Raw genomic sequence first — 14,912 nt, forward strand, 5'->3', positions numbered from 1 at the left:
TCAGATCGAGCCCCGCCTGTAAGGCTGGTTTCACACCAAGGAAGTCTTTACAAGTACAAGGGTACGTCTAGGTCCATCAAGGCCAAGCCCGTCTAGTTAAGTCCTGTGGTTTCAAACCAAGCACGTCCAGTCCAGTCACATCTCCAGAAGAAAGGACAAGGTGTTTATAGAATTCAGTTATTCTTCTGCCTTGGAAATAGAAGGCGAGCTAGTTGAATTTATAGTTTTGCGCCAGATAGTTCGCCGGAAAAAAAAAAGGCAAGATCGCAATTGTGGGTTCATGGAGCTTTCTCTCATTTGTTTCCCGACTTTGTGAACGATCTGTTCAAATTTTATACTTTTTTCCGAATGAGATATAAAAGTTTTCTGAAGCTTAATGGCCTGGTTAGAAAGGAAGTTGAAAGCAAAACACTAATTACCGAAAGACCATACAACCAGAGCTTCGGCTAGCAATATTTTTAAGGTAAGTTAACACAAATACTACTTTTAATGCAAATTAGTATTCATTACACCACACAAAATAATTTCAATAAAAATTATTTTATTTTAACATAAATATTATAATTACAGTGATATTAACATAATTACAAAGCACGGGCATTTTAAATTGTATAAAAGAAAATCCACTTTTCCAGATTCATGCACAAAACGAAAGAAGGAAAAACGCTAAATAACTACACTGCTCAGAATGTGACTCGTGTTGTTAAAGCAATGAGACGGAACTGGACTGACGCATCAGAATCAAGCCCGGTTTGGTTCCCCTTCCACTTGACGGGACTGGTTTAACCTTGACTTCACTGAGACTTGGTCTGTGCGAATGAAATATAGCTGTGGTAGCCTAAAACAAAGGGATATTTCCGTGTTGGATTTTCCTGTTGACGGACTAGATGGGCTTGACGTGACTGGACGTGTTTGGTGTGAAACCAGCCTAACTGGGCCCAGACGACAAGCAGCAAAAGTCGGACAGAGCGCCGAAAATTCAGGGAGCTTTGAAAGTGTGATGTGGTGGTTTCTGGCGGGTGGCGGGAAGACGGTACGTTTGCTTGACACAAGTTCCTATGATAAACTTGGTCCCCACTGCAAGCCCTGAAAGTCTGTAATGGGAATTTAGAAACACCCTATATCTCTACGGTTTCTAGTGTTCTCACCAGCGATGTTTTATATGCAGACATTGTGTAACATGGAAGGCAGAGTGGACTTTTTAATACTGAAAATATTCCTTTGCAGACAAAATAGGGGTCCCCATACTAAGAAATACGTAACATTAAGCAATTTTCTCAATTGTGCTGGAAGTTAAGGGCCCGAAAAGGTTTCAAGTTGTGAGTCTTCGATAGTTCAAGCTAAAAACAAAAAATCGAAAATCACTTCCGGCCTAATTGCAGTTCCGAAGAAAACCAGCCTAAAATAGCGGGTTTACTCGTTTTCTTTTTTTAATTCAAATCTTAACCAAATTAACTTATTTCAATAATTATATCTGTAAAGAGCTCCTTGGTTCAATACCCTCAGGCAATTGAATATGATTTTTTGAAAAATGTCCATACCGAATGTAGTTATAACGGCTTACGTGGAAGAATTCAGTGACTTACATTAGCGCTCGTAGTGGCAGAAAAAGGCAAACAGATAATCTAATCGACCGGATAACAATGATTAAGAAAATGAATGTAATTTTTAGGAATAAATAAATAATATATTCTTATAATTTATTAATTATATTTTATTCACCTAAAATATTCCTAGGATGTTTTCAACATTGAGTTGCTTGCCTGAACGGCTAGAACTGTGGATTTTTTTTCAGTCAATCAGAAATCCGAATATGTCAACCGGGTTGACCCACGATCTTGGGATCCAGAGGCCAACACTACCGCTGATTCACAGAGGGAGCTTATCTCTATAAGGGCCGGTATTATAATAGAGGTTTAAACTGTTGGCTCAGTTTAAACTTCGGTTTATCTGTTGGTCGTGTATTATAAAACTTAATCGTAAGTTTAACTAGAGATTAATTTTACTGCCACTCCTCTACCGTTTAAAATGAAGTTTAAGAATACATAACCTTACAACATGGCAGAACGAATGGATCTCGTAGATATTTTTGAGGTGTTTGAAGAAATACTAACCGATGACGAAGAAGTGGTTCAAATTATTGAACGACCACGGGCACTACGAGTTTTCCGAGCAAGGGGACGTCACTTTCATATATGGAATGAAAAATGCTTTTTAAATAGGTTTAAGGCTTACAAAACAGACTGTCATAACCCTATTTAGCAAATTGCTGCTAGAATAAACATGCAACGAAAATGTAAGAATGTAAACATGACTTTTTGAACTGTTTGAATGTCAAAAGTGTAAATTTTAGAAAATAAAGTAACTTCCTTCTATTTCAGAAATCGTGCTGTAGAACCCCTCAGTCAGCTACCAATAGCATTGCGGGTTTATGCCTCCCGTAGTATGTTTATTAAAATGGGAGATTTCGGGAGAATTCATAAGACCATTGTTTCACGGACTATATAAACATTTCTGTACTAATTGCACAAGCAATTCTATTTCCTTACAAGTAAAATTATATAACGTTTATTGCTTTTATCCGCCATTTTACCTACAAGAAATAAACAAAACATTATCGACAGTCATCTTCTCTCGCAAGTCACTGCTACAAAGATGGTATATTCGGGCGAGTTGGCCGTGCGCGTAGAGGCGCGCGGCTGTGAGCTTGCATCCGGGAGATAGTAGGTTCGAATCCCACTATCGACAGCCCTGAAAATGGTTTTCCGTGGTTTCCCCATTTTCACACCAGGCAAATGCTGGGGCTGTACCTTAATTAAGGCCACGGCCGCTTCCTTCCAACTCCTAGGCCTTTCCTATCCCATCGTCGCCATAAGACCTATCTGTGTCGGCGCGACGTAAAGCCCCTAGCAACAACAACAAGATGGTATATTTCCTACTTCACCTCAGTTTAACTTAGGCCGGTCATTGTAAGACTCAACATCGGTTTAAACTCAAGTTACAGTTTAACTCAATCTTCAGTTTAAACCCTCATTATAATACCGGCCCTAAATCAGGTATGCCAAGATTATGAGCTGACAGAGCTCTGCGTGCACGAGAAACAGTTACGAGCGCTAGGCCAGGACGTTATCAGATAGCACATTACACACTCAAAACTACGTTACTCCGTACAATACATCTACACTAGTGTCCGAAAGTTACGAGTAAGCAGGGCAACATCAAATAAACCGCAAATCACACGACATATCCATCTACCAACCTTACGTGTTCGCTCTGTATAGGAAAGGAGTGTTCCCTGCTTTGACTAGCGGCGCAACCGCAAGGTAAACACAGCCAGTACCTGCGCATCATATTCCCTCAGTCGTATTTGCCCTGTTATAGTGTGCAGAGTGTAGCCTCGTGGTGAACGTGACAACATAACGACGTCATTTGGACCCCGTTTTGCATGGCAGAATACTTGGCCGCCCGGAAGCAGGCCAGACATAGACTGAAGTCTGTGCCAAAAAGTGTCATTTCCAGGCTTTGGAGACGATTTCAAGACACAGAGATGTTAATCGTAAGCCAGTATCAGGTCGACCCAGGGTAACAACCCCACAGCAGGACCGATATCTGGCCTTAACCGCCCGACGAAATCGGAGTGCACCTGCAAGACAATTGTCGGCGAGGCTTGCTGCCGTCTCAGGGATTGCCGTTTCCCAGCAAACTGTGTACCGGAGGCTCAGAACAGCCTGACGTCCAGCGGTGTGCGTCCCGCTCACTCCAGCACAGAGACGGGCCCGTTTACTGTGGAGCCGTTAACATCGAAACTGGACCATGGATGAATGGAGGCATGTGCTTTTTACAGATGAATCCCGCTTCAGTTGGCAGAACGATTCCCGTCGCACATTAATCTACAGAACCGCATAGCCGATACAACCACAGGAACATCGTGGAACGGGACCAGTATGGTGGTGGTGGTGGCGTCATGGTGTGGAGCGGCATCATGTTGAATGGCCGTACGGACCTACAGATCTTCATGGGTGGTCCGAGGAACACTATTAACGCTCAGAGATACAGGGATGAGGTACTGAGACCACATGTTCGACTCTTCAGAGGTGCGGTTGGTCCAGACTTCCTCGTAATGGACGATAATGCCCGACCGCACCACGCTACTCTGGTGGATGAATATCTGGCTGGGAAAGACATTCATCGCATGGATTGGCCAGCGAGGTCTGCGCATTCCGTCAGCCTCCAGCAAGGACCCTCCAAAACCTTCGCATTGCCTTTTCGGAGGAATGGGATCGACTGCCACAAGAGCTCTTGGACCATCTGATAGAGAGAATGCCACGTCGCTGCGAAGCATGTGTGGCGTTAGGGGTAACCATACACTCTATTAACAGCATATTTTGTTGTGGAAGACATTGCCAAGTTTTGTTAGTTGTTGTCAAAGGTGTACCTTAGCTATCAGAACCTGTCTGACACTGTTTTTATGGACAAGTTGTGTGACATATGGTGTGTGATTCAGCTTCCGTTTGTTCAGCAATCCGTCTGACATTCCTATCAGGCGGTATGACCTCGTTTAGCGATTATGCTTAACTTTTGGACACCAGTGTATATATTGTTTCATATAAGGACGTACCCGCTTCTATGATGTAGTGGTTAACATGATTAGCTGCCACCCCTGGAGGCCCGGGTTCGATTCCCGGCTCTGCCACGAAATTTTAAAAGTGGTACGAGGGCTGGAACGGGGTCCACTCAGCCTCGGGAAGTCAACTGAGTAGAGGGGGTTTGATTCTCTCCTCAGCCATCCTCGAAGTGGTTTTCCGTGGTTTCCCCATTCTCCTCCAGGCCACCGAGCTCGATAGCTGCAGTCGCTTAAATGTGCCCAGTATCCAGTATTCGGGAGATAGTAGGTTAGAACCCCACTGTCGGCAGTTCTGAAAATGGTTTTCCATGGTTTCCCATTTTCACACCAGGCAAATGCTAGGGCTGTACCTTAATTAAGGCCACGGCCGCTTCCTTCCCTCTTCCTTGTCTATCCCTTCTAATCTTTCCATCCCGCCACAAGTCCACTGTTCAGGACAGCAGGTGAGGCGAGGTACTGGTCCTCCCCCCAGTTTTACCCTTCGACCAAAAGGATGACGCTCCAGGACACTGCCCTTGAGACAGTAGAGGGAAAAACCGAGCCTGGAGGGTAAACGAATTAAGAAAGAAAGAAAGAAAGAAAGAAAGAAAGAAAGAAAGAAAGAATAAGGATGCCCATAGTTAAATGTGTTGAACAGAGTGTTGGACATGTCCTGACTGACTGACTGATTGACGGATTTATCGACGCCGAGCCAAAACTACTGGACACAAAGAAACGAAATTTTGGAGATACAGTTTAATTACAGTGTAGGTGTTCACTAAGGGAGGATTCTTGGATATCCCGCCGCTAAGGGGTGAAAGGAGGGGTAAATTCTTTAAATGACTATATACATCTCTCCAAAACTCAACAGTTTACAGGCGTGAAAATTGGTACTTGGAATTTCCTTTGAAAATAAAGAAACCCGTATTTTTTGTTTTAGGAAATCCACTTAAGGAAGGGAGGTGAAAAGGACTGAAAGAGAGGTTGAATCCTTTTTATGGGGATACTTATACGTACCTCAAAAACGGAATATGTTACAGACGTGAAGAATGGTATTTGGAATATCCTTTTAAAAAATAAAGAAACACGTATTTTTTGTCTTCGGAAAATCCACGTAAGGAGTGGAGGGGTGAAAATAATTGCAAAATCGGGTGAATTTTTTTAAAATTAGTAAATCTCAAAAACTGAAGATGTTACAGACGTGAAAATTGGTATTTGAAATACCATTTAAAAATAAAGAAACGCGTACTTTTGATTTCCGGGAAGTCCACCTAAGAGCGGCGGTGAAAAAAGTGAAGAAGGAATATATTGGATCCTTTTTATTAGGATACATACAGTATATCTAAAAACTGAAGATGTTAGAGGCGTGAAAATTGGAGTTTGGAATATGCTTCTTAAATAAAGGAATATGTATTGTTTTTCGGAAAATCCACTTAAGGGGGTTAAAAGTGGATTGAAAATGGGGTTGAATTCTTTTTATGGGGATACTTATCTCAAAAGGCAATACCGCAAGCAAGGTTTACAAAGACGTACCGGTAATGGATGGGGTAAATGAAACTCATGTTTTCAGTAAGTTTTTATACTTCAGGAATTTTCAGATAATGTGTTAATGCAGTACCAAGGAGCGATTATTTTGATGAAATTACGAAATCTTCGTGAGTGAATCCGGGGGTAACAGCTAATATAAAACGTGCCGAACAACAGGCTTTGTATTGTGTACCAGGAAAATAAAGAATTACTTTAAAGGCTGCCGTAAGTAATGGAATAAAAATAAATGGCATTTATTTTTTTACGGGCTTAACATGCTCAGTTCTTTAAAAACAAAATAAAATACGCTATGACAAAAGTCTGCCTGCTGTCATGTCTTGATGGATACAATACTTTTGCATCCATCTCTTGGCACAGGCCAGAGTAAAGTGTAGCTTCCACCGAAGTCCCAGTCAGCATCCGTGGCTGTGACAATATTGAAGTTGCTGGGGTATGGGTAGTGCTGAGTAATGACATTCAGAGCATGACTGGTGCATCTGAGTGTTATGAAAGGTGCTGCTCATAGGGTCAGTCGTGCTGCAATAGCACTTTCTGACCCAGTGAGGAAAGCAATGGCAAACTACCTCACTCCTCATCTTGCCTATACTGCTAATAACAAGAGTTGGTGTCTGACATTTCTTAGAGGGAGGTCCGTTTACTGCCTGCCGAGGCGGGATAAAGGGAGTGGCTGTTTGGTTGCCATGGAAACGAGGGTGGGGCGACTGCGGTTGCCATGGAAATAACACTTCAGGGCAGCTCGTCTTGCTAGGAGTTGCCAAACCTGTCACTGTCACTGATAAGAACCTGATTGTTTGTATAAGAGTGATCGCAAATAGGACGACACCGCCTGGCCAGGTAGTCTACAACAGATCACAGCGGTCAGAATGAAGGAGGGAACAAGTGAGCCGGAAGCCAGGGGTAAGAGTATGTAGAAAGGAATGCTGGAATGTGGCAACATCGTGAAATGGCACGTTCAGTGCTCCTCCCTCCAATCTTACCTGTCAGACACCAACTCTTATTATTAGCAGTATAGTGCGCCTCATTTTGGTGCTGGCATTGGTTTTTTGGATTTCCTTATAACTGCATAACCTTTGGTGGTGCTATTTGAGAATCCAACCAGCCTCTGGGCTGATGACTTAACAGACAGACGTACATACATGACAAAAGTAACATATCTTCAAGCAAACATGTTGATACAAAAGAGAGTACTAACAAGTTAATGTGTCAATCCTTATTCCACAGCCTATGCAGCTGAACGTTTCAACCATTACTTGTATTAGATCAAAACAGGTAACTGGAGCCTGTACACAACCCTGAGTCAGCGACGTGGAGAAGTACAAGCCGACTGAGGGAAAGTGACTTGAGCCCTCCTGCACAAGTTATCCTAGTAGGGCCACTGCGCTTACGGCGAGCAAGCCTTGACACACGTGCTAGAAATTAAATTTTTAGTACTGTATGAAGTTTACGAAAATTGTAATTTTGTTTGACTTCAAGTCATGTAAAAACCTTGTAGACTACCAGTTCAATTTTTGTTAGATATGTATGCCTGTATGCTTGCTTGTTTGTTTATCGAGTAAAACGACAGGACATACTCTTATAAAACTTGGCATAATCATTATCTTTCTTTGTTTACCGTCCGGGGTTGGTTTTCCCCTCGGGATCCCACCTCTATCGCCTCGAGGACAGTGTCTTGGAGCGTGATGACCAGTATCTCGCCCAGGCGGCCTCACTTGCTACGCTGAACAGGGGTCTAATTGGGGATGGGAAGATTTGAAGCTATAGACAGGGAAGAGGGAAGGGAGCGGCAGTGGTTTTAAGTACCATCCCGGCATTTGCCTTTAGGAGAATTCAGAAACCACGGAAAACCACTCTAAGGAGGGATCCCCTCCTCCTTCCCCCCTCTCCATCTCTACTCGGTGCACCTCCCGAGGTGGAGTGGACCACGTTCCAGTCCTCGTACCACTTTTCAAATTTCGTAACAGAGCCGGGAATCGAACCCAGGCCTCCGGGGTTGGCAGCTAATCACACGAATCACTACACCACAGAAATGGCGTATGGCTTTTAGTGCCGGCAGTGTCCGAGGACATGTCCGGCTTGCCAGGTGCAGGTCTTTTTTGATTTGACACCCGTAGGTGATCAGCCCCCGTGCCAGCGAAATTAACCAATGATGGTTAAAATTCCCGACCCTGCCGGGAATCGAACCCGGGACCCCTGTGACCAAAGGCCAGCACGCTAACCATTTAGCCATGGAGCCGGACACTACACCACCACAGAGAACTTGGCATACATATGCTTTAAAATACTGTCAAAATTCAGACGCTGGACTAATTGACAATAAGGAGAAAGGGGATCTAAAATGAGTGTTGAAATTTTGAAAACGGCCAGCTTCATTTATAAATGTTTCAAAACAAAACATAATTTAGATTTAATTTTGAACATTTGAAGTTATAGTGGTTTTTATTAATTGAACCAGGGGGGAAAATCCATTTGTTTACATTGGCGGAGAGAAAATAGATTCGTCTTGGGGCGGGGTTTGTCCTCAGATCAGATAAGAAACTCGCCTCTTCGCTACTTTAATTTAGGATAGTAACAAGGGTCATTTTGAGAGAAGTGAAACGAATTTTAAATTTGTTACTAAAATTGAGGTAGTAATTTAGAAAATGCCAAAATGTTAGCATTCAAGCAGGTGGTAAGTAAGCCATGTTTAAATTTTGTGTTCGGCTTATTGGTCCTTATAACGTGTTGTACGGCTAGGATGTCCAGGTTGGTACTCTGGATACAGAGTATCCTATATTTGGTCATCTTAGCTATTTTATTTATCTCAAATCTGATAGTCGGAGTACGAAGTCCGCGAGGTATCGTTCTATTAGATTTCGACAGTGTAGCTATTGTCATCATTCTTAAAGAAATGGAATCACAGATAAGGCATTTTCGGACGATGTTATGCTCTATTGAGCAGAAGTTTACAAAGTGGGTGCCGCAAAACCTAGGAGTGTTGAAACGTGAAGCGTGTTGCGAAGTCGATGCAGAATTTGTGACAAAACAAGTAGAATGCTTCCTTGATTTTCATAGTATTAGCAATACACTGACATTACTTCAAACAGTCATTTTCTACCGATATGTAGGCCTACTAACAGCACACCGTCATCTTAAATCACAGCATTGTGCCACCCGTGTAGTTACGGTATCTTTAAAAAAACACAACACCTCATATCCATAATATCATTTGGAAAGTAATACATAGCATTGCATTTCAATAAATAATAATTTAATGAATTTCGTGTGGCTATTTCTAGCCGAGTGTAGCCCTTGTAAGGCAGACCCTCCGATGATGGTAGGCGGCATCTGCCATGTATAGGTAACTGCATGTTATTGTGGTGGAGGATAGTGTTATGTGTGGTGTTGAATTGCAGAGATGTTGGGGACAGCACAAATACCCAGCCCCCGGGTCATTAGATTTAACCAATTAAGGTTAAAATCCCCGATCCGGCTGGGAATCGAACCCGGGACCCTCTGAACCGAAGACCAGTACGCTGACCATTCAGCCAACGAGTCGAGTAATAATAATAATAATAATAATAATAATAATAATAATAATAATAATAATAATGTTATTAGCTTTACGTCCCACTACTGTCTTCGGAGACGCCCAGATGCCAGAATTTAGTCCCGCAAGAGTTCTTTTACGTGCCAGTAAATCTACCGACACTGGGTTAATGTATTTGAGCACCTTCAAATTCCACCGGACTGAGTCAGGATCGAACCTGCCAAGTTGGGGTCAGAAAGCCAGTGCCTCAACCGTCTGAGCCACTCAGCTCGGTAATATTGTTTCATATTATTATTATCATTATTATCATTCTGCCACTTTTCTCACACCTGTGAGGTCGCGGGTGCGAACTGCGTCGCACATGTAGATTTGGCCCTGTTTTATGGTCGGATGCCCTTCCTGACGCCTAGCCTGTGTCCAGGGATGTAATCACTATTGCGTGTTTTTGTGGTGGTTGGTAGTGTAATGTGTTGTGTGAATATGAAGAGGAAAGTGTTGGGACAAACACCCAGTCCCCGAGCCAGAAGAATTAATCTGACGCGATTCAAATCCCCGACCCGGCCGGGAATCCGACATATGTTTCATATAAGGGCATAACATAATTAAATGTGTTCATCACGGCGTTTTATAAACTTATACAAAAGAAAATAGGCTATGATAAAAGTAACATCTCTTCAAGCAACAATGTTGATACAGAAGTATGCAAACGCACACTAACAAATTAATGTGCCCTCAACCACAGCCGATGCAGCTGAATGCTTCAACTATTACTTGTAGCCTATCACTGGTGGGCGTGCGCCGTGCACAGAACTGAGTCAGCAACGTGGGGAAATCAAGTCGATTGAGGGCAAACGATTTGCGCCCTCGTGCACAGATATTTCTGCGCTTACGGCGGGCAAGCTTTGACACCCGTGCCTTGACACTTTAAGACAATTACGCCCCTGCTTGAGAATTGGGGGGGGGGGGGGGGAGGGTTATGAGCAGTAGAAAAAGACTGCTCTGTAACTAAGATAGTAAAATTGGCTAAGGAAACACAATTGTGAAAGAATGATTATCCTCACGAATATTCAGAAATGGGTACCCACAACGGGGTATACGACTACCACCAAATGCCGAAGTACGGGAGCTCAGTAGCATAAGATACATACCTCTTTAGCACACAGTTAGCACTGAGTCTTAAAAGACAACCTTGACTGATACAGTTCAGTTTCTTAGGCTCCTATAACAACCCCAAGTACTTAGCAATGTACTATTCTATAAGAGTTTTAGATCCATTCCTCTTTCTGCTTCAGTAACTACACGGTTATGAATGGTAATGCTAACACTCCAGTTCGTAGTGTAATGTAGTGTCTTTGAAATAACCCAAGTTCAAAACAGGAAATATATGGCACAATTAAATCACCAATTATAAAGAGCGTTCGAAAGAACTGGGGCAAGAGACGTGCTAATGTTGATCAACGGGAGATGTGACGAAACTTTCTCACGCTATTGTGGAACACCACCATTAAATAAAAATTATTTCTGTGTGAATGGTTGAACGGGGACAGTTCGAGACAGCGAACAAGTCTCACGAAACAAACACGCGCAAATAACGCATAATACTGGATAAATACATGTTCCTCGATAAAAAGGGCTTGCCCCGTGACAAGACACACAGTCACACTCACATAAATGACTTAATTTATTTTAGGAAGTCCAAGTTTGTGAAGGTTAAAGGCCTACCTTGCTGCAGCAACCGCTGAAACTCACCCCATCAGAACTACACTAACACAACACCGGAGCAAAGAGTATAAACTGGAAAGCAATACCTGGCGAGGAGCTTTATAGTTCCGATGACGTCAGGTTCACGGCCCTAACGTGCTGCACTAGAACATGTTCATTTGTAAGCATGAATGATCCACAAGCGGATGAAGGATAATTAAATTATCCAAACAGTGCTGCTGACCGCCACATTAGCCTTATGCAATTTTACAATTTACTTGAAGCCGCACCGACACACATACGTCTTATGGCGACCATGAGATAGGAAAGAGCTAACAATGGGATGGAAGCGACCGTGGTCCTAATTAATGTACAGCATAGTGTGAAAATGGGAAACCAAGGGGACCATCTTCAAGGCTGCCGACAGTTGGGTTCGAACCCACAATCTTCTGACTGCAAGCTGACGGTTACTGTGCGTTACCCAAACCACGTATCCCCCCATTGGTCGCGGCGGTAGAATAACACCCACGGTATTCCCTGCCGGTCGCAAGAGGTGACTAAAAGGGGCCGCCGGGGTTCTCAAATTGGGAGCGTGGAGTTGGCGACCACCGGGCCCTTATCTGACTCTTGGCATTGCTTCCACTTACTTGTGCCAGGCTCCTCACTTTCATCTGTCCTATCCAACCTCTCTTGGTCAACGCTCGCTCTTCTCAGCCGGGCTGAGTGGCTCAGACTGTTGAGCCGCTGGCCTTCTGACCCCAACTTGGTAGGTTCGATCCAAATTCAGTCTGATGATATGTGAAAGTGCTCAAATACGCCAGCCTCGTGTCGTTAGATTTACTGGCACGTAAAAGAAGTGCTGAGATACTAAATTCGGACACCTCGGCGTCTCCGTAAACCGTAAAAGTAGTTAGTGGGACGAAAAGCAAATTACATTATTATAATAATATTAACTCTTGTTGTCCGACTCATTGGCTGAATGGTCAGCGTTGAGGCCTTCGGTTCAGAGGGTACCGGGTTCGATTCCCGGCCGGGTCGGGGATTTTAATCGCCTCTGATTAATTCTTCTGGCTCGGGGACTGGGTGTTTGTGTTTGTCCCAACACTTTCCTCTTCATATTCACACAACACACTACACTACCAACCACCACAGAAACACGCAATAGTGTTTACATCCCTCCATATAGGATTGGCGCCAGGAAGGGCATCCGGCCGTAAAACACATATGTGTGTGTGTGTGTGTGTGTGTGTGTGTGTGTGTGTGTGTGTGTGTGTGACACAGTTCGCACCCGCGACCCCACAGGTGTGGGAAAAGCGGTAGAAAAAGAAGAAGATTATTATTAACTCTTGTTCTTTTCCGACTTTGACGGTATTAGAGCACTCGAGGCCTAGGGAGTCTTTCATTTTCACGCCCTCCGTGGCCCTTGTCTTTCTTTAGCCGATACTTTCATTTTTCGAAGTGTCGGATCCCTTCCATGTTTTGTCTGATTAGTGTTATAGAGGATGGTTGCCCAATTGTACTTCCTTTTAAAACAATAATCACCACCACCCACCCAAACAGCGTAGCGGCTCTCCCGGCCGAGCGAGTATTTTTTTTTTTTTTTTTTTTTTTGCTAGGGGTTTTACGTCGCACCGACACAGTTAGGTCTTATGGAGACGATAGGATAGGAAAGACCTAGGAGTTGGAAGGAAGCGGCCGTGGCCTTAATAAAGGTACAGCCCCAGCACTTGCCTGGTGTGAAAATGGGAAACCACGGAAAACCATTTTCAGGGCTGCCGATAGTGGGATTCGAACCTACTATCTCCCGGAGCGAGTATTATGCCTCTTTTGCAAAAGGCATGTTGACATTTAGTGAAAAAGGTAGACCTAAGTCGCGTAATTTGAACTGAAGGTTGCCTAAGCACATGGCGCGCATTGATAACGCAAGACAGTAAAAGTAGTAGTCTTTTATAAGTTGGTGACTCTATGATTGTTTATTAATTAATTTATTTAGATAAACTCAGTCTCCCTTACCTAACAACACACCACCACCAATGTCTAGTTTTTTCTATAATTGACGTTTCAAGAGGATCAGCGGCTGATGATTGATTTGGCAGTATAAAAGTGTATATTGGCGGTTGTTTACGGGGTTATTCACCGAGGATGTTACACAGAAATAACGTCTAAACAATTAAAGATATCAGTATTCTGTTTTCATATTTGTAAATAATACCCAGGGGCTTGTAAAATAATGTGCCTACTTATTCTCATGGGGTGATTAATAATCGAGATATTGATACTAATTCCATATTCTTTAAATGAAACTGCTCAAATACATACAGCTGACCTAAAAGTCCAACTGCGTAGAAGTTCAAATATGTAAGTTTCATTCAAAATCGGACAGTTACGTTTTGAGACAACAATAAAAATAGCATTTGGGCTTTTGCGTGCCGCATCAGACGGCCAAGGACGTATTGGCACGCAAGTTGTTTCCTGGCATTGATTCCAGCCACAGAACGGATACCATGCATGTATTGTAAACTATCGTACACATCATGTGATGTACCGTACTGGGAGTGCAACGTTATTGTATGATTGGCGAACACACAAGGGGGAAGGGAGATTAAAGTTTTTTGTTTTGTTTTGTTTTGAAATTCATGTGTAACAGGTTGCGCTCAGTTTGGCGTTTTTCCCCATGGATGGGAATGGGAAGGATTTAGAAAGGACGTCGGCCGTGGCCTATCTCAAAGGTACCAAAGCATTTATTTTATACCTTAAACGTGTTCGGTCCACCTCCGTGGTGTAGTGGTTAGTGTGATTAGCTGCCACCCGCGGAGGCCTGCGTTCGATTCCCGGCTCTGCGACGAAATTTGAAAAGGGGTACGAGGACTGGAACGGGGTCCGCTCAGCTTCGGGAGGTCAGCCGAGTAGAGAGGGTTCAATTCCCACCTCAGCCATCCTTGAAGTGGTCTTCCGTGTTTCCCCACTTCTCCAGGGAAATGCCTGGATTGTACCTAACTAAAGGCCACGGCTTCTTCCTCCCTCTTCCTTGCCTATCCCATTCCAATCTTCCCATTCCCCACAAGACCATGTTAAGTACAGCAGGCGAGGGGGCCTGGACAAGGTACTGGTTGTCTAAAATATCTCACGCTCCAGGACACTGGCCTTGTGGCGGTAGAGGTGGGATCCCTCGCTGAGTCAGACAGGGAAAAAGTAACCCTGGACGATCATCATCATCATCATCATCTATAAAAACAGCTATAAAACTAACGGGCCAACGGCTTAGGGCGGATGAACGCCTGTAGGAAGGAAAGATATCCCGCAGTCGAGGAAATGCTACTGAAAATCCTCTAACCTGTAGCGTCTGTACTCCAGTGGAGAGGCTACAAAAGGTGTCTGTTCTGCATGTTAGGACCTTTGGTGCTTAGGATATTTTTTATATGGTTGCTACGGAGTGAGTAACGAGATATTATTTAACGTTTTTATATGAAATTTTCTGTAACAGTATTTTTTTATCAGTTTTGGATTAAATGGGTTAAATAATAATAATAATAA

General features: G+C 43.4%; 1 long non-coding RNA gene across 1 annotated transcript in view; it reads right to left on the reverse strand.

The window, feature by feature from the left end:
• LOC137502374 (uncharacterized) overlaps window positions 1-11,519 on the reverse strand; it is a 288,122-nt gene extending 276,603 nt beyond the window's left edge. Inside the window, exon 1 of the long non-coding RNA XR_011018753.1 lies at window positions 11,400-11,519. This is a non-coding gene — a long non-coding RNA (uncharacterized lncRNA). The remainder of the gene's footprint in view (window positions 1-11,399) is intronic.
• Window positions 11,520-14,912: the final 3,393 nt, after the last annotated feature.

The sequence above is a fragment of the Anabrus simplex genome, chromosome 10 (assembly GCF_040414725.1).
Source record: "Anabrus simplex isolate iqAnaSimp1 chromosome 10, ASM4041472v1, whole genome shotgun sequence".
In the NCBI taxonomy this organism is placed as follows: domain Eukaryota; kingdom Metazoa; phylum Arthropoda; class Insecta; order Orthoptera; family Tettigoniidae; genus Anabrus; species Anabrus simplex.